At 37.2% G+C, this 26,162-nt stretch overlaps 1 protein-coding gene across 1 annotated transcript in view; it reads right to left on the bottom strand.

Moving 5' to 3' along the window:
* LOC149152551 (protein DMR6-LIKE OXYGENASE 1-like) overlaps positions 1-26,162 on the bottom strand; it is a 162,554-nt gene that overhangs the window by 81,186 nt on the left and 55,206 nt on the right. The window lies entirely within an intron of this gene.

The following is a 26,162-nucleotide window of genomic DNA, read 5'->3' as shown; positions in this document are numbered from 1 at the left end:
AGAGTACCAAGGGGATTGTTTAAAGGCTACGTTGATCTTTGGAGTCGCCAGCTCCGGTTCATTGTCTAGTTGGTTTATGTCTAAGGCTTGGAAGTTTGATTCTGTCATTAATTTAGCCAAGCCTTGCCTTTTTATCAGCTTTGTAGGTTTTATTTCAATGTCGAATTCCAGGATGTTGGCAATCCATTTTCCTCTTCTACCCTCTAAGTTTTCTTGAGTGAGTATGTCTTTTACAATAGGACTTGGCACATAAGCTATAACATGGGAATAAAGGATATAAATCCTAAAGTCCTTAATGGCCTTGACCAAAGCATAGGCTTGTTTTTCCATGATTTGGTATTTCAGAGGTGCATCTCTAAGAGCTCTGCTAAAGAAAGCAATGGGCTTTTCATTTCCCTGGTCATCTTTCTGTAATAAAACAGCAACAATAGTATGTTGGGAGGCAAAAGAGAAAATGATGAATTCTTTATCAAATTGAGGATTTGTTAGGACTGGAGTTTGGGTAAGGGCCAATTTTATACCTTCAAAGGCTTGATTTGCTTCCACGGTCCATTTCACTTTTGAATCCTTCTTTAGCATGTTATTTAGTAATCTGATCAGTTCTGCTAAGTTTGGGATAAACCTTCTCAAGAAATTGATTTTTCCCAAGAATGCTTGCAATTCTTTGATATTTCTTGGGTGGGGCATTTGTAAGATAGCTTGTATCCTATCTGGGTCAATTCTAATGCCATCCTTTGAGATGATATGTCCCAATAGCTTACCTTCTTCCAAACCAAATAAGGATTTCTTGGGATTCAAGGAGATTCCATATTTCCTACATGTTAGGAAGATCTGTCTCAGATGTTTCAAATGTTCTTGGTCTGATTTTGAGAAAGGTGTGAGATCATCCAAATAAATGACAAGGAAGTCATGAATCTCTTTGGCAAAAGCAATATCCATTGCTCTTTGAAATGTTGCCCCTGCATTCTTCAATCCAAAGGCATCTTTACATATTTGAAAGTTCCCCGTGGGGTTGTGAATGCAGTTTTGTCTTGATCATCAGGGTGTACTAGGATCTGATTAAAGCCTGAGAATCCATCAAGTAATGAAATCCTTGAGGCTCCTACCACTCTTTGGAGAATGTGATCCATCTTGGGCAAGGGATAATTGTCCTTGAGGGACACTTGATTTAAGTTTCTAAGATCAACACAGAGCCTTATTTCACCAGTCTTCTTTCTTGTGGGCACCAAATTTGAAATCCAATCAGAAAACCTGATTGGTGCTATAATACCAGCTTTAAACATTTTTTGTAGCTCCTTTTCAATTGAGGGGAGAAGCATGGGATTAATTCTTCTCAATTTCTGTTTGAATGGCTTTTGATTAGGCTTGAGAGGGATAGTGTGTTGGATAACAGAGGTATCATAGGATTTTAGATCCTCATAGCCCCATGCAAGCACATCCTGAAACTCTTTGAAAAGGTCAATGTATTTGGGCTTTTGATCAGGAGGTAAGGATGCAGACAATTTTATTATCTTCGGTTTCTCAATGGTTCCAATGTTGCATTCCTCAACGGCAGCGTTAAGGGGCTGCATCTTTGGTTTTCTAGGGATGTCATTTGAGTCAAAGATGTCCTCTAATGGAGTTAGGCCTGTTGGAAGAAAATTATCTTTCAGCTCTATGATCTCAGCCTCTGTAACAGGCACTTCTTCATAACTGTTTTGTTGAATTTGTTGTATGTTTTCTTTGTTGAAAATGGTTGGATGTAGCATTTGTTTTGTTGTTCTGGGTGATATTGGGTGGTTATTCTGTTCAAACTGTATTTGTGATTGACTTGCTCTTTCAGTGTCAATATTTAATCCTGCAAATTCTTGCTGTAAAGTCAAAAAATTGTTTATTTGTGCATCATCTTCAAATACTTGCCAGTCGTTGACATTGTTTGGGACAGAAGGTTTGTGTTTTACCTCAGCTGTAAAACAGTGGTGGGGCTCAAAAGGTAGCTTGCAGGTACTTGCAAATGTGGCTAAACTGTGGGCATGCAAGTTATGGGTTCTGGGAATCTTGGTAATTTGAAATTCAGTGAAGGACTGTAGTATTTCAGCAGCATCAGATCTATAAGATCTCAGTCTTTTGTCATTGGTGACAAAATTTCCCTTTACTTGTTGGATAACTAGGTCTGAGTCCCCTAGAATTGACACTTTTATGGCTTGTAGGGACTTTACTAGTTTGAGGCCTAGTAAAAGAGCTTCATATTCTGCCATGTTATTAGTGCATCTGAAATTTAGTCTGTAGGCTCGGCCTTCTGCATGACTGTTTTGTTTATTATGTATCCAAACTCCAGCTCCTGCCCCTAATTTGTTGACTGACCCATCAAATTCAAGAAACCATAGGTTCTCCTTTTCTAGGGGAGATTTAATAACTTCTCTGTGATCCGGGATCATAAGTTGAAGTTCTGGTTTTTCACCTGGTTTGTTTTCTAGGACAGTCTGATCACTTGATTGAATTAGCTTGGTTTCTGGAACAGCAGCTTTTCTTAGTGATGGTTTAACCATTATTTCTTGGGTAGCAATTTTTTCATCAGTGTCCTCCTCTTGTATAAGTGTATTGGTTTCAACATCATTGTTTGAGGGAGTTGTAGTATTATTGAAGAGAATGTATGAGTCTATGTCTGAATGGATAGCATATATGGGAAATTTTTGGGGCTTTTCTTCACTGCTGACCATGCATTTCATTAGTGTTTCTCTGTATAGTCTCTTTGGTTGCCCAAAAACAGAGATGGTGGCGTATGACATATCCAGTTGTAGGGAAACTTGAAGTTTAGCCCCCCATGACCTTGATAACAGCATCCCATACTTGGGTGGGATATCAACAACTACAACATCCATTAGAATTGTCTTATTTGGGTACTGAACAAGGGATACACATAGATCTTTTATTAGACCTAAGCACTTGACTTGGCTGGAGTCAAAGGAGAATAGGTCCTTATATGGTCTTGTAACATCTAGATTAAGTCTTTCCATGACTGCTTTTGGCATAAGGTTGTGAGAGGCACCTGAGTCAAACATTGCATTGTGTAATATTTTATCATGAATATGTAAACTGACATAAAAAGGTAAGATCCCTGTGACTACTGCTTTTCCATCAACTTCTGGACCGAACAGCAATTATGGGGTATCATCCAGCACATTGACATCATCTTTGTTGTTAGTAAGTTGGAGGGACTTCTTGATTTGTTGTTTATAAATGTCATGCTTGGCTAGTTCTGAAAGAGGAATAGCTACTTTCAATTTACTAATTTCAGTTTCTAGGTCAAATGGTTTTTCAGACTGGGTCTTTTGGCTGTGGATGACAGTTCTTTCCTTGTTCACTAACTCTTCTTCTTGATTCTTATCTTGATCTTGAGGCTTGCCCTTCTTGCTCATCTCTCGAGGAATGACACTTGGGTTAGGGTGCAAGGATGATGCAGCCATGGGCTGCTATTTTGAAGAAAATGGTTCAGTGTCTTCTTCAATGGTTACTTCCTTTGCAAGTGATTCCATTGTGTCTTTTGGCTCTGTGACTATGGCTCTTTTGGGTTGCTGGCTATCCTTTATCTTTTCACGCTGCGTTATATTTACAGTTCTACTCCTTAGCTTGTATTGTTTATGGACTTGATAAACAATTGTGTCATAGCCTTGCTTAAAGTCAAATGACTCACCTGATTTGGTTTGGAACAGCTTGATTTCATCATTCTCATGATCTTCTTGTGTTAAAAAGACTTGACTTTCACCATCCAAACCCATTAAATTAATGTGGGGATCTTCATTGGGTTCACTTGATGTGGAAGTCTCAGCATAATTCTCTTTGAAAGGGGGTCTTATGTCTGGGTCAGAACTGGCCTTGCCAACGTTTGGATTTTGAGTTCTCCTAAAATTTGGATTCCTAGGAGGGTTGTTTTGTGGTGCTTCCCATGATGACTTTCTCTCAACTGATTCCACTCTATCTCCCAATCTCTTCATACCAGTGAGTATTGCATCCAGTTTTTGATCAAAGGCTGAGGGTTCTTCTTTGAAGGTGGTTCTCTTTTCCAACCTTGCTCTGTTTCTCTTGGCAATCAGGTTAGCTTCCACTGTGACAGCAACCTTTTGGGCATCTGCTAGGGTTTCAGGAGCTCTCTCCTTCAACTGATAGGCCATATCAGGGTCAAAACCATCAGGAAATTTGTACAAGGCCAAATCAGGAGGAGGTCTTAAATTTTGTGGGATTGCGTTATATACATTGTTAAATCTTGCACAATACTCCAAAACAGTCTCTTGGGGACCTCTTTTGATAGTGTCATATTCACCAAGTATGTGCAGAGGATCTTTCTTTTTCTCCCATCTGTTAGTGAAGGCTTGATAAAGCTCATCAAGGGTTGTTATGGAATTTGCATTCAGGGATCTAAACCAAGTTCTTACATCCCCAGTCAGACTTTGAACAAACATCCTCATTCTCACACTGTCATCATCTATTTCATAGGTTTCAAAATGATCTTGCATCCTTTTGGCATGCTGAATAGCTGTGAAAGGGCCAGTAGAGTCAAAATATGAGATCTTAGTTTGGTAGTCTTGGGGTAGAGCTGCAGCATTAGCAGGTAACTGCAAGGGTGCATATCTGTTAGCCATATTCACAAGGTTTGGGGGATTTACAGGAGCAACTGGGATAATAGGAACGTTGTGTACCACAGGGGTAACAGGTTCGGAGGCACCTAGAGTGTTGGTCAAGGGGATATGTGCAGTGGGTGAAAATGTGAAAGGAGGGCTTTGAGATGTAGATGGTGAACTGGGGGAAACAGGAGTAGACCGAAATAGAACCTTGATAGGAGTTGGAACTGGTTCAGGGTGAGCTGTCTCAGGACTCAAATCACTAGGATTTTCCTGCCTTTGTTGTTTCCTAATTATTTTGGGGATTGTATTAGGATTTTCAAAAACTGCTGGTGGATTTGGGTCAGGGTTTGACCTAGTGTGTCTGGTTTCCCTTTTAGGAGCCAGCTTCTGAACTTCTTTTTGAGTATGTTTTTTGGAATATTTTTATGTCTGTAAGGACTAGGCAAGATTTTGGAATGGCTGTATATTTCTCAAAGCTAACATGAAGATTGACTGAAGCAGCATTTATCTGAACCTGTTAATGTAAAACAGAAACAGTCCTGAAGGCTTCCTGGCTGGTATTCAGACTTCATCTGTAGATTTAGGAGATATACAGTAATTAGAAAATTTAAGGAGTCCCCAGTGGAGTCGCCAATTATGTTAACACCCAGGTTGTTCCCTATGACTCCCAAGGGAATACGGCCGGGGTAACCACTAACCAATCTTTGGATTACAGTTTCTAGCCAAACTGTAATCAGAGAGGGCTCTCTCTTTATGATTTGTCTCTGTTTGGATAGTATTTTAGGCTAGCTGTGATGTTCAGGTTTTGGTTTTATGTTTTGGTTGAGGGATGTCTTCTGTACCTAAGGTGCAAACCTTTAGATAATTTTAGTCCATTGGGCAATGGAGTCTTTGGTTACTGGTTGTTTGAGAAGTAGATTAGGATTGCTGAAACTGCAGGGCCTTTTGAATATCTCATGAAACAAACTTGGTATTATAGTGATGAAATGTGTGCAACCAGTGAAAAGCAATTAAGAATTTTCCACTAAGCTGGGTTGTGAGAAAGAGATGTATTGTAAAGGAGCAGACTTGAATTCCTAAACAATAATTTCTGTGAAAGATACAGTGTAGAGGTGCAGCAATTAAGAATCACACCTTGATAACCATAACTGAAGAAAACATTTGTAATAGCATAGATTGAATTCAGGGTATTCTATGAATAAATCCTGGAATTAGTCTTTTTCTCTGCCATTAATTGTGAAATCTAGAACATGGATGAGTTATGAGAAAGTAACAGAAAGAAACATAACGAAAGTTTAAAGGAAACTTATTGAGCCATGACAACATGCAGGAATCCTGTAGCACTCAGCAATCGCATTACAATCCCTCAGACAACACAGACTTTGGAAATTCCATCGGCCTTTGTATTAAACTCTGAAAATTTACAGCAAAGAACTCTTGAAGAGAAATCAACCACCCCCTGCAAGCTTATGCGAGGGGGAAATATATACAAACGTTTATACAAAATATCTAAGGCGTTGAGTCATCTGAGAAATGAATGTTTTCACCAACTTTGTACAGAACAGTAGATAAGAAGTTATCACTGCTTTTAATACAACATAAATGCTCTTTATGTCTGTCAGAAGATATTTTGGCCTTTAGAGGCCACTGAGTCGGTCTAACCGTTCTGCTTTAACTCTGAAAAATGTGTCTTTATGGCATGTCGTGCTGTAACTTTCGGCCCTGCTACCTGTTAGCTGTCAATTGTGCTTTGTTGGCCGAATAGTTCTGCTGAGTTGGCTCAGCCCTTCCCTTTTCATGCATGCTGATCTTTTCAAGTTTTCCTGTGCATGATCACTTGTAAATTTGAATAATAAATAACAAAACTTGATTTACAGGCTCTGGTTTATAATATCATCTGTATTGCCTTAGTCCACCATTCCTGTGTGGGCAATTGATGTCTGAGAATTGCATCCAAAGTCTCATCTGCCTCTGTTTATTTATAGAAATTGGGAGGCACTTCAAACAGATGTTTGATCTCATCCATGATAAAAAATAAGTTCTCTACTCTGTTGTAGAGACTTTGTCCTGTTGCTGGCCCTGTTTCCTCTGAGGTGCTGGCCTTCTCTGTGATCTGATTTGTGGCAAAGGTGTTCACCCTCTTGGCATAGTTTTCATGGGAAAGTAGTCTTCTTGCGCTATTCAGTAAGCTTGGAAGACCTCTGTTTTGCAATGCCACAAATTTTTCCATGAATCTATTGACCTCGGTCTGCATATCCTGGGTCCTTCTCTCTAGTGTCTGCACTAGGCTTCTCAGTGTTAGGACCCTCTTTATTAGCTGGATGGTCTCAGTTCTGTTGGAGATTCCCATAGTAGCTAACTGAGCACTTGTTCTGTTGTTAAGCACATTGATCATTCTGTTGGCAACCTCAGGCATATTGCCTAGAGATGCCCTTGATCTCTGGATTTCCCTCTGTGCTTTTGCTATGAGCTCAATCTGCTCATGGATTGTCTCAATATACTGCCATTGGTCAGTGATGGATTGGCCAATGTTGGCCCATAGCACTGTCTTGAGCTCAGCTGTCACTTTATCCAATGTGAGCTCCTTTTCCAGCTCCTTTATCCTGTCTTTAAGGGCCTTTATTTCCCTGCCCTTTTCTGCTACAGTCTGCTTGGATTTGTCATATCTTTCATTCAACTTGCCCAAATTTTCCCTGGCCTCTTTTAACTCTGACATTTGGGCTTCCAGGGCTTGGATTTCATTCCTTAGTTTCTGCATGTCCAGGCTTGAAGCCTGGTCTGTTGTTGGCGCTGGTGCTGAGGTGGATGGTGCTGCTTGTTCTGTTTGTTGAGTAGGGGGAGCAGTAGTTTGAGGAGCTTCCTCAAGGTTGATTATTTCAGGAGGAGGCTGAGAGGTTTGACCTCCTTCCTTCTGCTGCAATGCTGCCTGTAATGCTGCCTGGGCAGCCTCTGACTCTCCCAACTTCTCTTGGGTCTGGATTAGCTGTTTGTATAGGGATACCAGCAAAGCAGTGGCATCTTGATCATGTCTCAGCTGAGCAACTTCTTCAGTTTGTGGGTGAATCGTTGCTGGGACTTTGACCATCTTTCTAAGGGCTGCCATGTCTGCGTCCCTCAATTTCAACAATGCCTGCACAGCCTTAATATCCTTGGGATCATGCCCAAGTTCTATAATTATATCTTCTAAGGCTTTAATTCTATTATCCTTCGCTTGAGAGGATGCCCTTTCCAACTCAAGCTGGGCAGTTGTATTATTTAGGCTATTTTCTAGCCTGTAATTGTCCAGTGTTTTGTCTGCCAAGGAGGCATACACCATCTCACCCGTTTGTTTGTGCAATTCGATTTTGTCCATTGGGTGGATGTCCTTGGCAAGGACCTCAAGATTGGTCCTTATATAATCTGCAGGGGACTGTGGCTGTAGTACAGCTGGCATAAAATGACTCATGATCATTTTTCCCTCCTGAACATCATAGGCAGACATCAGTCTTTGCTGGTTGGTAGGAGCCATTTTCAGCAGATGATTATAGAGCTGTATTTTAAGTGGCTCATTTTTCCTTTTAATGTCAATAAACTGCTTTTTGATTCCTCCTTCGGCTTCCCTTTGGTGGCTTGAGGAGCTGACTTCTCCTCCCATTGTTCTGTCTTGTCCCTGCTGGAAGGAGCTAGCAGATGCTTCTCTACTAGGTGGGCCCATGCCCAGAGACTGCCCTATTGGCATTTCCTCCTCAGAGAAGGGATTCATTCTATGCCTTTTTCCTCCCTGATTTATGGATGATGTGAGGGGAGTCTCTCTGTCCCTTTTCCTACTTATATCCTCCTTTTGTGGAGTTTGGAGGACTGAAGCTTCAGTAGTAGTCTCTTGCCTAGGAGGCACAGTATTCTGAGCCTGTTGCTCAGTGAAAATTGGGGCCTCAGCTGCCCTTTCTTGCTGTAATGGCTGCTCTTTGTCATGCTGCCCCTCTTCTTGTTGTTGTTCCTGCTGCTGTGGCTGCTCTACCTACTGCTGTTGTTGCTGCACCTCCTCATGAGGCGACTGTTCTGTTTCCATCTCTTTTTCCTTGCCTTTGCTAGAGGTTTGCTCACTAGCTTTGGCTGCTTGCTGATTTGCAGTTGAGGAGGAGGCAACTGCTCCCACTTGTGTGCTTGGAAGAGTAAACACCTGTGAACAAAGCTCAAGGTCAGCTATCTTCCTCAGATTTCTTATTGCTCTTTCATTTAACTCTTCTTGTGTGACAGCCTCCTCTAAGGTTCCTCTCCTCCATTTTACTTGATTTGCATGTTTTTCTATGTGAGGAATCCTTACATGATCATAACCGGACAGCCTATACTTGACCCTTCTTAAAGTTATGAAGTGATTGGGGTCATAGGGTTTCCAAAGAAAGCTGGTCTGAAGGCCAAGGGACTCAAGCATTCTGTCTGCTTCTCGCCAACCTTCCTCCCTCTTGTTATAGATAAAGTGGCCAAGTTGGTTCCTGACCTTTAGCTGTGCTTTTTACCTCTGCCTGAAAAGTGAAGTACATCGGCATTCCCAAACTGCCTGAAATATTCCAGGGCAAACAATCTCATGGGTACATATCTGGGCAATCTGTAGGGAGGCAATTCACACCCATATATTCTGATGACTGTGTGGTGTTGGTAAAAGTACCAGTCCCCAATGCTGTATGTTTTGGATAACTGAAGGACCCTTTGCATCTCATCAGTAAGTCTTGGAGGAGGTGAGCTCATCAGCATAGACATGGCTGGGTGGATGAAGAGATCTATGAATTCACAGTAAGTGTATGGAGATTCAGATCTGTAGTGGAAGGCAGAAGACCAATAGACGACTGACCTTGGGTTTCCTTGTGCATCCACTCTTTTCATAGCAAAATAAAATTTCTCGTGTTGATAGTACAACATTAAGTGGTAGATGTAGGAGGTGTATCTGAACACCCTTTCTCTTGCCAGGTTCATCAATTACTCATGTATTTTATCTGATATGTAAGTGGCATAGTCATAGCAGATTGGAGATTTTCCAGGGGTAAACATAAGCATCATTACCAGCACAGTTTCATCAACAAACTCAATTGAATTGTAGCCCAGGATGGGACTGATCATATCTACTAGATCTCTGCCCAGTTGATTGAGGTATACATGGTTGATAGGAGGATACTTCACAGAGTCAGAGTCAATGTAGAGCTGATTTAATTTGGTGACCTGAGCATCTGTCAACCTGGTTCCTTGCTTAATCAGATCACTCAGTGACAAAGGAACCAATTTCTTTTGAGTTTTGAATTGCAACATCTCTCTGATGGCTTCAGGAGTGATATAGAAAACAGCTGAGCCTGAAGGGTCAAGCACTGCCCTCTGAGTAGGGTCATAGCATTTAGCACATAGATGAATTAGCTCAGGAAACTGGTTGACCTGTGGGAGTTCGAAGATAGGGAGAAAAGAGTCCCAAATACCTAATACATCTGTTCCAGCTTCATGTTTAATCCTCAACTCATTCAACAGATGAATGTGGTACTTGCTGTGCATCAACATTTCTTTGGATATCTGATAATCCAGGTCTGCTAGAGGCTGCCACTCCAATTGTCTCTGAGGGGCATTCAATGGAGCAACGTTCAATGCCACCGGGGCTACTGGTGGATCCATGGATACTTTAAGGATTTCTGTGATTTATGGACTAGTGTTACTGTGCAGAACAACACTAAAAAGTTTTCTTTGAACAGGAAGGTGAATTACTTAGATATAGAGGACAAAAGGTGAGTTGCAGCAATTGAAATACTGCCTTGAACACAACTAAGGCAAATGTCTGGCCTTACTCCCTCTTTTACAGCAAATTGGTATGGTTTGGGTTACCAGTTCGCGAATGCGCGAACAAAATGCAGTTTTACTCAAATTTCAGGTGAACGAGGCTTAGCTGGTGAATTTCGACGTTCTAGGTGCAACTGGGAACCAGGCAGAGGGGATTTTGCTGGTGAATTATCTGTTTTTTCACTGCTTTAAGTTAATTTGGCAATTTACAGACAAAATCGAGCGCAGAAAGGATTTGCACGGATAAATACCTGATATACAGTCGGCAATGGTCAAGGATGCAGGTGAAATGGCGCGCCAGCAGTCTGGAGGTTGAATTCAGCAGGTTGGCGAAGGCTCGGACGTGAAATTCATGCAGAGGATACAACAGCGTTTTTTGCAAAAAGTGCAAAAAACGCGACATTTCGGCCAAAATATAGTTTTTTAGGACTTTGGCGCCTTTTTGGATGACGTCAGCATGACGTCATCGGGTGGGGTCAAGGTCGGATGACATCAGCATGACGTCATCGGGTGACGTGGCAGCATACTAGGGGTCCACGGGGATGGTGAAGTGGAAGACAGGTGGGTCAAATCGGGGACGGGGGGCTGACACGGCGGTGACGCTGGCGGTGATGCTGGCAGGGCAGATCAATCGAAACCCGAAGTGGTTAGCGGTTTCATATCGCACCGCTTTTGATACGGAGGCAGAAATGTCAGAGGTACCTCCGATACGCTGTGGGGGTGGCGCGTGGCAGAGGCCTGACATCACCCTCTGACAGATATCGGAAGGTAACTCTCGTACATCGGGGCCGGTCCGATATGCACGAGGGCTGTCGGATCAAAGGGGCCCGATCCGACGGTCGACGGGACGCTGAGATGGCCGAACAATACGGGCAGAGGGCGGAATACAATAATATTTCTTTTGGGATTTGCGCCCGGCGGAAAACTTGGCGGAAAACTTTGGAACATGGCGGATTTTTATGGTTTTTCCAATGTTTTTTGCAAAAATGCGCATAGCGCCAGAACTTTGGATAAAATGAAAAAGTGGGTTTTTGGTGGTTATTTCGCAAACGAAGCGGGTTAGGGGTACAGTAATGGGGTTTTTATAAGGTTTTAGCATATAAAGGGGTTAAATGGGTCAAATGAATTCTTGAAGGGGGAAAAGGGTAGGGCTTAGGGTTCTCAAACTGGCCTGGTGCCAATTTAATCCCTGACTGTGAACATATGGCTATAATGCCAAGGGGAGGGATATTTATACAATGCTTGGGGTTTATACACCATAGTGTTATAATAGTAGGGAAAGGGTAACATAGGGGATTTTAGATAATAGGAGTTAGGGGTTAATATGGATGGAAAAGGTGAATGAGGAGGGAAATCGCTAAGTTTATTGGAAAATCACTTAGCGTAGGGAGTAGATCAAAATGAAAAGAATTTTAGACAAGAAATGTGGCTTTTAAAGGAATAAGAACCACCATAAAACCACCAATTCTTCCATAAATCTCAACTGATGAGGGGATGTTAGGAATGGGAGTGAAAGGGGAAACTGGGAAGTTAGACATGCTCCTTTACTTTGCTGCAACATAATGGAGAAGAGGATCTTCTCAGACCATTGATTTTCCTTTGTGAATAGGTTAGCCCACATTCAATTGTAAGGAATGACACTTCTGCAACCCCATCTGCCTACCCCTCTATTTGCCTAGCATTTTTATTTCTTCATGGAGGGTGCACTTAGACTTGCAGACCCTTATATGCCTTTTTCTTTTCCTTGGCTTTTCCCTTTTGATTTTCTATCTAATGCTACCCTTATTGCTTCCAAGGTCCCAGATTAAGCAGTTGGGAACCTTAATTCTCTACCTAAGCTACTGGTCTACCAAGACTAAACAGTTTGGACAGACTTCTTTCTCTGTTCTACAACAAAAAATTGAAACATGGCATGATCCAGATTAGGCCTTTGGATCACCCATCAAAATTGAGTCAACAAAGAACTTATGTACATACATTGTCTTCTCTAAGAAATATGGGATCTTTGCCTCACCAAAGCAGAGCATATTTGGACCTTTCTTTGCTAATCATGAAATATGAAACCTATTGATATAGGTAGCTAACAGAGAGAATCTTGGAGTCAGTTCATCCACCAAGGAATTTGACTCCTAAAGGTGGGAAAGTGTTCTATAAGAGCCAATATGTATCATTTCTCTTGAGGAGAAGAGAGTTGAAATTTTTGTGAAGGAAGCTTTCATGTAATCATCTTTTTAGCTAATACAGAAACAGGTTGCAGCTATTTTCAAGGAACTCTAGCCTAGTGAGTTCATGGTGCCTGTACTTCATTCTTTTTGTTCTCTAATGGCCTAAAAATATTTATCTACATTATATATCTTCTTTCTATGGATGACTTACAGTAAAATACATAGAATTCCTGTTTTTCAAGCTCTATTATCTGGTTTTCATAGTTATGTGTATGTGTTCCTAAGGTAATGAAATCATGTTTACTTATGCTCATTAGTTTCTTCTACACTTTCTCCTCTACAATACACCAAAAATATTGAAATTACACCATGGATTATGATATTTATCTCCTTCTCATATTTTCTCCTGCACTCCAAGAGCTTAGACCTATTTGTGGCTCCAAACCCTAAGTTGAGAAAACCCTAAAACTCAAATTTTTACAAACAAATACACAAATCTAGTGTAAAATTCATTTTCTTTCAATTCATATCACTAATAAGAGATTTAAAGAGATCCTTCTCATGCTCAGTAGGGCTAGTTACTGAGCTGAAGTGGTTTGAGGTTGCCCTTCTCGATTTCCTTTTCAGCCTAGGAGATTGTAAGGACTAACAGAATTGTCCGGCCATAGGTTGTTGATAAGCAACGTATGGGTTAAAAGGTTGTTGAGCCTCTTGACCTTGGACATATGGATATTGGACCTATTGTCCTTGAAAAAATGCATGATGAACATGTTGCCCCTGAACAAGAGGATTTTGGACCTGTTGTCCTTCGGCGTAAGGTTGATACACTTGTTTCCCTTGGACATAGGGACTATGTGCCTGCTGCACTTGACCAAAAGGATTTTGAACCTGGTGACCTAGGGTGTTATGGTTTTGTTCTTGATGCCCATGGCCAGTAGGATTCTGGACCTGTTGACCTAGGACATTAGGATTTTGAGCCTGCTACTGCAGGACTTGACATTGACCCTACCCTTCCAAGGGTTAACCCTGTTGATATGTACAAAAGGGTTGTTGTTTCCTTGGTTGGTTTTGCTGTTGCAACGGTTGGCCTTGGCGGTTGCAAAATTTTCCCCTGAGGCTGCAGAGGTTGGCCGTGTGAGGACATGGGCTGGGGGGTTTTCGGAGCATATTGTATCTACTTCTGCATGGTTTGTTGCAACTCTTTCAGGGGATGACCTTGCAATTGTTTCATTTCACCTTGCCATGGGATCATTTGCCATTACAGTTGTGCGGAGAGCCCTTGCTGCAACAAAGGTTGCCCTTATTTTTGCAAGGGTACTTGAAGAGTGCCTCTAAAATTTCCAAACTGAATATGGCCATAGCCAGGCTGAATGTACTGCCCAAAATGGACCGTGTAAAGTTGATTAACCACTCCTTGAGAACCATATGGAACGTAAGGTGTTTGGTATTGGATGTAAGCCCGTTAGGGTCGTTGATACTGAACATTGCTTGATCGAGACAGACCAATAAGATTTTGAACCTGTTGGTACTAGAAATTGCTTGATCCAGTAGGATCAGCAGGGTTGTGAATAATACCAGAGGAATGTTGGTTCATACCAAGCATGTGAGCTTATGAGCCACTAACATTGGTGGCACCTGACACCATAGAAACATTCAAGTTTTTCCCCCCAGGCGGTGGCACAACCTAGCCACTGACTAGAGGGATGGAAGAACTAACAGAGACATTCTTTGAAACTATCGGTTGTGCCTGACATGTAACTGGGATTGAAAATACAAGGGTATTTGGAATGGTGGGTTGCGCTGAGACTGAGGTAATGTTTGTTGGGAAGTCTTGTTCGCAATGAATGGACCTGACGTAGGCATGGTGCCTAATGCCCAAATAGGTTTATGGTAAAGTGATGAGGCACTAGGTGTACCTGAAACCAACTGTGCCAAAGACACATAGTTGGGTGGAAAACTGGCGGGAATACCCCCTGAATAGGGGAAACTGTCAGGAGGAAAAGGGAGCTCTTCCTCCTCGATAGTGTGTGGAGTAGAAACTTTGGACTCTTTCGGAGAGGTGACTACAGCATCACCTTCGGGTTCCATGTTTCGAAATAAACGACAATGAATGGCCGAAGAAGTATGAGGGGATAGTTCTAAGGGAACACCCAGCTAGTCGTATGGACTGCAAGGATGATGAGGTGATATCACAATAGCGTCAAAGAGAGGATTCAAAGGATAGATAACCAGTCCAAGTTGACTGTCAGTGGTTGACGAGTCCTCAGGAGTTTGAACATGATTGCCCAGAGATTTTGGGCCAAGATTAGTGGATGGCCCAGTATTGAAAGTAGGCAGAGGACGAGATGAGAATGTTTGAATACTAAGAAAAATCCAAGTTGAACACTTTGGTCCTCGAGTGACTTTGGTAGCTCAAGAAATGGCTCCTCAGACAATCTTTCAGACGGAGGAGAGGAAGAGGAACTAGGTGAACTAGATGGTTCAGCCACGACGACCTTATCTTAGTCGATAGAAAAATTAACTTCAAGGCTTTAAATTTTTTTTAAGGGAAACTCATGATTTGGTCTCGGAAAGACTAACAGGGTGTTTTTGGATCATGGGCAATCAATTATTAAGATGCATAAAAAACTGGTACTCTTTCATTTTTTAATAGTCGAGAGAGAAACAAAGATGACTCTATCGCTCTCAATTGGAAACGAGCTTGAAAGGACAAGTGCTTGAACGATGTTTTAAGTTTAATGAGTGAAAAATATCAAATGACTACTTGAGATGATCTAGGTAAACATCATTACTAGGAAACCGTGAATGGTAGAATACCTCCTGGCGAATTGAGAAGTACGAGTAGGAAATCTCCGCGAATGTTGTGTTCAGTGTATCATGTTTGCAAGGCAGTTGACTAGCATTGTCTAATGCTAAAGCTAACGAAAACTTCTAGGTTTAGAGATACCAGAACACTTCTCTAGCCTAAACCTTCTAGATATGATTTTTAAATGTCAAATGTGCCTTAGGTTAATTGAATTCATTTTAAAGTTTATCTTGAGTTATTTTTCAGTTTTCAGGTCTTAGCGATGCGACTCGAAAAACCTTAAATGCAACTAAATAAGACAAGACCCTTTCAATTTGATGAAATGCATACACTAGAGAGGGTAGAAACTACTCAATCAAATGCAAACAATCAAGCAACTGAAAGCAAAATGATATTTCACTACCTTAATTTTTTGAAAAATAAACTAATGAAAAATGAATTCCAATTCCTAATTTCCTGACAAGCACATGTATAATAGTCATTTCAAAAGAAAAAGAGTTATTTTCCTTTTCCAAATGCCAATGCAATTCTAGTCTTTCAGTGATTCAAGTTATCGTAACACAATGATGCAAGAAACTAGAATTTCATACCTTTTCATGAAACAACAAAATAATTTTTTTGGATACAACTGTTCAATGAAAACATTTTTGAGACAATAAGCTCTTCAAGGAGATTAAACCATGAAAATAGAAGCTCATTCAGACCAATGAAAAATAGACTTTACCAACAACAAGACAAGCAACGTGATCCATGCCAGAAAAGTAACGTTTAGACAAGAAAATGAAAATATTCAAAACTTGTGTAATAGAGGTCAAGGTTGTAAAAGGACAGAAAATGAAATGCAAGGAGTAAGTACACCTACAATCTGACTCACTGAGTTCAGAAACAGCTGAATGGATGACTAAATAGATGCCCTAGTGTCGCTGACCATCCAATGACTCAAGCAATCAATTAGGAAGATGATAAGCCAACAAGCAAACAAAACCAAATGAAAATCAGCTTTCTATTCAAGGAGAAAATTATCCAAAAGGCTTACGGGGTCAAAATCACAAGGGGAGAACACACTAGCCAAGATTAGGGTCAAACCCTAATCTTCACTTATATGCATCAGCGCGACTTGCTAACCAACAAAAAGCACTAGAGGCTAGTCGGCGTGACTGTTTCTCAGCATATCGTGCTGATCAACGCGACTATCAGTGGATTAAGTGCGCTGATTGAGGAAGCTAAGGAAAAAAATAAAAAATGAAACAGAGAATAGATCTGCTACTATGAATTTCAAAATCATGACAATAAGCAGTAGAAAAGAAATATAACCAAAGGGAAAAAGTGGAACTAGAAAAGTTCTAACGAAATCATGAAATCCAAGACAAACAAAAGGATCTGATCCCCAACAAAGTCGGTAATTTGTGGTGAAGTAAAATTATAAGTGCAGACATAAACAAATTCCTCTAGCCCGATAATGGGTCTAGCAACAACAGATACATTCCATGGAAGATTTCTTTAGGTTATAACCAATTAAGAGGGCATACCTCTTAGTACACTTATCCTATTTGATGATGTCCTTGCTTTCTCACTCCAGCTATCTCTCAATTCCTTCTTCATGCCCCTGAAACAAGTAAACAACAACAAAAAACAACTGTGATAACAGACAAACTGTAATTCAACCTACTTATCAAGTCATGAAACATTAAGCCATGAATATGTAAGATGAAAAAACATGTAGGAAATCAATCAATAGTTGTATATATATCGATATCAAGAAGATATTACAACCATTGTCTTGACTTTGCGGTTCTCCTCTGACAAGACCGGTTTCCCACACACTTCTGCCAGCATTCCATGATGGCCTCAATCAACAATATTTTTATGGCTCTTCCCTTTAGACTTCACTCCAAATGAAATCACACTTCTCCCTCACACAAATAGATGGCTACAACTATGAATAGCTTACTATTTACTCCAAACCAAAATAGCACTAGCACACCAACATCAACACTAGCTTGTGATTGGGAAGAAGGGAGGTTTATATAGGAAAAGTGAATGGGAGATGGATCCACTCCTCATGGGAGAAGGTCTTATCCCTTGAGGTAGTTCCATCATTATAGGGGAAGGGAGCCCAAACTCACATCCTCGACCCCAATCGGCCAAACCATTTACCGGAATTCCGTTACGAAGCTTCTAGAGATGGAAGTTTCGACTCTTAATTTAAAAAACTTTCCATAATAGGACCGTCACGACAGGAACATAGCTTAGTTGCTCTGGTCAGTGCTTGGGATAGTGATAATCTGTGCACATCGACATGGGAAAGACAAAATCCATTAGCGACGGTCTTGTAAATTGGGCAAAACAGAAGTTTCAGGGGAAATGGTGCAAAACAGAATTGATCTGCTCATGGAGATGGACATAATGGGTGTTTCTTCATGAAGGCAAAGCATGTGGGGTTCACTATAGAGGTCCTCCAGGATGAAGGAATAGGGAGTACAGGGACAATGACAAAATGTTGTGTAACATATCCCTAGAAGTTTATCGATCTGTATGGAAGAAGATATAAGGCACTCCAAGGCATCACACTAGTCTCTAGATGCAAAAACTCGGTTCTTGCATCCCCCTTACTGCCTTAGGTGAGACTGCAGCCTGCGCTACATGGGTTGTTGACAGAAGGGCCAACAGTGTAGGGTTTTATTGGTTGGTGCAACTAACTCTGAACGTGGGCCACGACGTGGTAAGCCAACACTAACATTAATAAAATTTAATTAATAACATTAACATAAATAGTATTAATATTAATATTCATAAATAATATTGATAATAGTTACATTTAAACATTAATAATAATAATAATAATAATAAAATATAATATTCATAATATTAATAATATAAATATTAGCATTACTGTTATTAATAATATGGTTAATATATTTTTATTAATTTCATATAATAATTATTTATGTAATAGTATTAATAAATAAAAAAATTTAATATATTTTGTAGAACCAATTAAAGAATGGTTAATATGACTAACATAACCATTAATTAATAATTTTAATTAATGGTAATTGATCATTTTCAATCTTATTAAATACTAAAAATTGTATTAAATCATAATTAATAATTTATTAATGTATTAAGCCATATGTACTATCATTAGCTTAATTATGAACTAATAAACAAAACCATAATTGATGAGTATTAATGCTATTGATTATTTATGAATATTATTATGTTAAAGCCTTAATATAAGTAATATAAATAAGACCATATTTTTTATATTAATTAATATAATATATATTAATATTAATGGGAATATACTAATATTAGTATAATATATATTAATATTAATGTTAATATATTAATATTTATATTATCATTAATCTCGATATTAGTTTTAACCATGTTATTAATTTGTTCTTCTTACTCTAAAATATGTGTTACAATTTAAATAGCCATGCCCATTAAAACGTGTGAGTTACAATTTGCACCATGCCCATAAACTTTAGGGGTTGAAAGTTTGAGGCCATAGCTATAATACACTCTAAAAATGATTTATGTTTAGATTTTAGTTTTAATATAATATTGACATAGTTTTAATATGATCTAATAAAACCTTATATATATATATATATATATATATAATGAACTACCATAGTTTTAACCCACCCTAAAATGGTTAAATGGTTATGATGTACATATATTATAGATATATTGTATATAATGAACTACCATAGTTTTAACCCACCCTAAAATGGTTAAATGGTTATGATGTACATATATTATAGATATATTGTAAAATGGTTGTTGGAGCTTTAAAGCCATAGTTGTAATGCTTAACTTTCCATCTGATGAGATGTTTTGTGTGATAGGTTATAATTTTTACATATAAAATGACGGGATTTCATGTAATATAATATAACATCTTGTATATGTTATACATATATGATTATTTTATAATAATTGTTATATATTATATATATGAAATGATTTTACAAAGATTTTAATTTTATAATGTAATATTAGAATGTAAAATAATGTAAATTATGGTAAACCATAATGGTTTAGTATTTAGTAAAAGCTCTATTATATTATATTTTTTAGTATTCAGTAAAAAGTTTATTATATTATATTTTTTTTTATTTCATAATATTTCTTTAGGTTTTTTTTTTTTATGTTTTAATATGTAAGTTGGTAGGTTTTATAAATTTTTAGGTTTGGTTTTAATATCTTAGAATGTTTTATTATTAAATTTAGTTTTAGGTTTGTTATTAAGTCTACGTTTTTTTGTTATTATTATTATTAGGTTTAGGTTTTCATGATTATTTTAATATTAAAATTAATATTAATAGTCAATCATTATAAAACCATGTTCAGCCATATCCAAAACATCTCTCATTACGTTTGATAGTAGACATTTTTCACCTTTGGCCAGATATAATTGAATATTATTATTGATGAATTAATAGTTGAACATAGTCAATCACATTAGATAAACATAGTCAAATGTTGATAGACAATGTCTAAATAGTTGTCAATGATCCAAATTGTTCAACCATATGTTGACCATATTTAGCAATAGTCAATGTCAGACATAGTCAAACATAGTCCACCTTCAAAGGTCAACATGAACAAAATCAACCTTTCAAAGGTCAACATGAACAACCATAGTCAACCATGTTCAACTGTAGTCAAACAACCATTAACCATAGTGAAAAATAGTTAGTGATGTTTAACAATAGTCATACATTGTCGGCCATAGTCTAATCATGGTCAACTATGATAACTATGGTTTACTATGATTGACCATAGTTATCTATGGTTACCATGGTCAACCATTGTCAACCAGAGTTGATTTTATTTAGCAGGGTTGAACTTCATGAACAATGGTCAATCGTGTTCAACCATAGGAAACCTAAGTAAACCATGGTCAATCATAGTAATATTTGGTTAACCCTAGCCACCATAATCAATGTTTTAAAACCATGGTCAATCAATAGTCACCCATATTTGTTTTACTTAGCCATGTTCATTTTAGGGTTTATAATATTTATTTTAGGGTTTATATATGTAGGTTTATAAGATCAACCCCTTGGGTTTAATATTATCCCCTTGGGTTTATAAAACATTGGGGTTTTAGAATTGATCCCTTGCATTTCATACTCCCTTGGGTTGATCATATCAATCCCTTGGATTTATTAATCTAAGGGTTCATATTCCTAGGATATAATATTATTCGTAGGGTTTATAATATTAATCCTAGGGTTAATATAAATCACTTGGGTTTATAATCATTGTCAACGATGGTCAACCATGGTCCAATGTTACATTGTGAGAAAGATTGTCTCAAAACGAAAATAAACCATGGTCTACCTTGGTCAACCATGGTACAATATCAAATTTTACCAAGGATTGTCTCAATATGAAAATCAACCATGGTCAACCACGTTTATTTTAGGGTTTATAATATTTATCTTAGGGTTTATATACCTTGAATTTATAATATTTACCCTTTGGGTTTATAATCCCTCAGGTCTTTAGAATTAATCTTTGGTTTATAAAATCAATCTATTGAGTTTATTAATCTAAGGATTGTTATTCATAGGGTTTAATATTATTCATAGGGTTTAGAATTATAATCCTTGGGTCTAATATAAATCCCCTTCATTTCTAATGATGGTCAAGCATGGCCCAACATCACATTATAAAAAAGCTTTTCTCAATATGAAAATCAACCATTGTGCAATGTTGCATTGTGATAACTATTGTATGCTTATGAAGATCAATCATGATCAACCATTGTAAACCATGGTGTAACATCACATTGTGACAAATATTGTCTCAATTTGAAACTAAAAAATGGTAAACTAGGATAAATTTGGGGTTTATAAAATTTATTGCAGGATTTACATACCTTGAGTTTATAATATTAATCACTTGGGTGTAATATTTTTCCCTTGGGTTTATAATACCTTGGATTTTTAGTATTAATCCCTTGGGTTTATATTCTCATGGGTTTATAATATCGATCCCTCAGGTTTATTAATCTAGGTGTTCATATTCCTAGGGTGTAATATTATTCATATCGTTTATAATATTAATCTTTGTCTTTCATATAAATCTCTTAGATTTAATTAATTAAATTAGATTTATATTATTCATCCCTTGTGTTTATAAAACATTGGGGGTTTTAGAACTAATCCCTTGTCTTTATTATTCCTTTGGGTTTATAATATCAATCCCTTGGGCATATTAATCTAAGGGTTTATATTCCTAGGGTATCATATTATACATACGGTTTATAATATTAATCCTAGGGTTTAATATAAATCACTTGGGTTTATAATCATGGTCAACAATGGTCCAATGTCACATTGTGACAAAAATTGTCTCAATATGAAAATCAACCATGGTCTACCGTGGTCCAACATCGTATTGTGACAACGATTGTCTCAATATGAATATCAAGCATGGTAAACCATGGTCATCCATATTTATTATAGGGTTTATAATATTTATCTTAGGGTTTATATACCTTGGATTTTGTTGAAGGCTCAAAAATCTCTCCCTGAAACATTATAAGGGAAACCACCAAGTCGATAACTTAGAGTGACTCCTTTTCCGTGGAAATGGTGTTTCCGATTAGTTAAACTAGGTCGATTTACCTTCTCTCTATCTCCATTGGCTTAAAGTATGACTTTCATCTACCAATAGAGAAGAGACATCAAATCAGCCCTCTTGCAAATCAAGTAAGAGTGTGATCCTTAAGCTGATATGGGCTTAGACAAACCACAACTGAAGTTTTCTTCTTTGATAAGAGGACTTCTGGAAATCTATTAATTAATATAAATATAAAATAACACTAGAATACAAGAAAAAGGATAGAAAACCTAACGTTATCTCGATTAGGAATATGTAGGTCTAACATAATCGAAATAAAGATAACTAATTGCATTGAGATTTAAATATGTCCTTCTTATAGTGAATATCAAGTTAATGAAGTAGTTAAATTAGCTGATATTATGATTACCAAACATATCTTATTTATAGATCCTTTAACCAGAATTATTAATCAACAACATTTAGCAAGTAGTTCAGAAAAATCGTGATGATTAGTAATCCAATCAACTCGAATGATTAAACAATAATACAAGGAAATAGTTCACATAATATTATTATTTGTTAAGACAAAATTAAAAGTTTTATCTATGAGTAAGTAGTTACTCAGAAATGAGAGTTCAACACATAAGAGCAGAGATAAATAACAATTAATTGCAATAAATCACTCACATAGACAATAATTCAAAAATATGACTAAAAATCACATGTCTCTACTATTATAAAATGAAACTAGTATTAAAACAATAATATCCTAAATACAAATTTATTAAGTCCAATTCCCTTTCTCTGACCTCCAATAGTCCTCTACAACTCATAACCTCCCCTAATGAAACAAGAGATGCAATAGTGAACACTCTTCTCATCATACACAATTCATATATGTAAAAGATAAATCTCTCTATTCCTCATATCTGAGATTGAACTCTCCTCTCCTCTACAGCCCTAAATCCCTATTACAATAGTGCTTTTAGAATCCTAAATTGTAGAATATAGAAGGCCTTTTTCCATGATTCAAATCCTTATTACATAGCTGAGAGATGGTATTTATACATGCTGGGAATACTAATAGTCTTCCTTGATTTTCTCAAAAGATGGAGACAGTAAAGGCAAAATAGATCTAAATTATTCGTTTAGATCAAATTATGGTTGAATATGAATGGCCATTGCTTGAGGAGATGCCCAATTTATCTCATGCTCAAATAAGACCACATTCAATTGCTTCAATATAGATAGAAAGTTCCTGCATATTTAGATCCACTATGCCACCTTGAGGACTGCTTTTACAGATCAGTTCCTGGATCTGTTAGTATATTTCATCATGGAAGCTTCTCTGCCAATATAGGGCTAAAATTAGTCGAAATTGTGAAAAAAAACAAGCCAAAGTATAAGAAAACTATAAAATAAAAAATATGAGCCGTGAGACCGAATAAAAAAAATTAAATGACATTTTTTTTTTTTATTTAAGCATTGCAATTGTACCAAATAGTGACTTGTGGCATCATTTGAGTGGAATCGGAGGTAAGTGCATCAAATTTTTTATAATGTGCATGGATAAAAAATACCAATATTGGGAGGCCTTGATATGGAGCGATTACGATTTCACATTTAATTGTCTTTAAAAACTGTATCAGGTCGAAATATCAAAGGTGAATGGATTATCGAAGGATTTACAAATGTTACCATTTAAAATTCATAGTACAGGTGGATGTGATATTCTGACTAGACCATCGTTAATACACATATCGAGTCCAGATATCGAAGCCTAGAATATATCAGAATTAAGTGGGGGAGACGCATTGGAATATCAACAATGGAGAGATTATCAAAGATCAGAGTGGGAGGTTATATTCGATATTAGAGATTAGAGGGAGTTTTGTATCAGCATATAGGCAGGATTGGCATATCAGAATATCAAAGATTAGAGTTTTTTAAATGTGTCTGGAAAGGAAATCTCTGATCTGCATTACCTCCAATATGAGGGAGCATAAAAATTGATGTGGAATGTGGGTCCTCCCGTCAGGTATATTATAATATGGTCATAATTTGGTTATGAAAAGTTCAAACCACTTAATAATTTCAATTTGGATATGGTTCGGACTTTGGTCATTTGTTTTAATAAACCCATCTATAAAATGGCTTTAACTTTGATATCGGGGATTCTCAAAGGGATTCTTTTGATATCAAAAATCACCCATAGCTTGGATATATGGTATTAATATGTATGCCACTTGTTTTATGATTTAGGCAAATATCTTAGGTATCATTCTTGGTCTCGAGGGCTATGTAATGGATAAAAATAAAAATAAATATTTTACAAATAAACGTAAAAATAAAGAAATAAAACTTATAAAACAAAAAGGTAACATAAATTATATACCTATAATTAGGACAAGCCATTGAAAAATATATAATCAACCATTGGGAGCCATTTACAACCCAAATGTCCAAATGAGATCAAATGAGTTATGATAGGAATATAGGAATAGATTGAATTCATTGAAGCCATACAAATACTCAAAATCAAATAGAAATATAACCAATAATTCAATGAAAGGGTTCCCATGTTCAAAATTAAGTGGATAATGGGGGGGTTATGTTCTTAGCACAAAAATGGAGACACATTGGGAAGGAACATTTATCTTTGGTTTAAGATAATGAACATTAATTTACCTAAAGGTTAAAAATAATGGAGTTCACAAAACCATCTAACAGTAAAACATTTCGATGCGTCCGACATAAATATATTAAAAAATATGAGTTTGAAAAGATAAATACTCTAAAGTAGACTTGAGTAAAAATCATGGATCCAAAATTTGGGAAACGTTTGCTTTAAAATTACCTGTTATGAGAAATAGAAGAAGGTAGAGATAGGAGTTTTTTGGTAAAGAATATATCCATTTTTATGAATGGTGTCTTACATTGATTTGCTTCTAGTGAGCCTGAAAAGTACCCCGACGAAGTTGTTTCTTATGCCATACAAGCCTATCCCCACTGCTAGTGGGAGTTCAAAGCCCCGACAAGTTTACTTGTATTTCCTATGCTTCCTCTTTTAATCACTATTTTGATAAGAGAATTTTCAAGATTTATTTTATGATGTATCTGAGTGAAATATGTGGGATGGTAATAGAGACTTATGTTATTGGATACAATACTTTCAAAATGTTGAATCCTAATTGTTTTCCTATGACTATCAATCACAAGATTTTATAAATTGGGGGGGTGGAAGGGATCCATTGAGTTAAACTCATGTCACTTCTTTCCTTGGAAAGGTAAACCCTATCACTTATAAAGGATGTGTGTTCCTCCATGAAAAATATTTAAAGCAAGAGGGCTTTATGGTTCCATAAACATATACCTTTAATGATAAATAAAATTCACTAAGATAGACAGAGTAAAGATTTCCCATGTATGCAAACCATTGTTGGGTGAGGAAAATGCCTTTCACATGAATCATGGAAGAGTTACAAAAATCAAACCATAGGAAAGAGAAAAAATAAAAATAAATCTATACTGAAATGAAAGAAGAAAACAAAAACTCCAATCATGTCAAAAATGAGAAAAGGAGAAATTTAAAGACAAACGCAAATTAAATTAAAAAAAACAAACCCAACAAGACTAATTATACAAAAGTCTCAACATAAGAGTAAAAGAATATAAGCATGTGAGTGTTCATTCTACATTGAGATCTTAATAAATTTTAACTTCCAGAGTTATAAGAAATGAGGCTCAAGATGTAAAGGATGAATAACAGTGTTGAGAGATAATAAGCTAATAACAAGTCTCTACCTGCTACAAATTTTCTTGTTCCAAAGAAAAATCCTACATAGTATAATAAAGCGATGTTTTAAGAAAATATATTAAAGGCTTTGAAACTCCCCAGTATAACTGATTCGATGAGTATCATTACTGCTTCTCCCAAAAACGTCGAGTCACCAAAATCAAGCCAATGAAGACTTGAAAAAAGAAACAAAATAGAAAGAAGACATAAACTTATGAAAAAAGAGAAAATTGAACAATAGTTGAAGATGAACCTGTTAACGAATACCTGGAAGAATTTTTATTGGAAGTTTACCTCATGAATCTTCAAGTTTTCCCATGGATTTCTAAAAAACATTATATATTCAAAATCATCTACTTATTCAGTAAAGAATGCTAGGTAATGAACCTTCAAATTGCACCCTCTATAAA

This window comes from Pinus tabuliformis, chromosome 9 (genome assembly GCF_031772625.1).
Source record: "Pinus tabuliformis cultivar Carrire ecotype Pingquan chromosome 9, CPIR1, whole genome shotgun sequence".
In the NCBI taxonomy this organism is placed as follows: domain Eukaryota; kingdom Viridiplantae; phylum Streptophyta; class Pinopsida; order Pinales; family Pinaceae; genus Pinus; species Pinus tabuliformis.
This window is presented reverse-complemented; position numbering and strand designations above follow the sequence as displayed.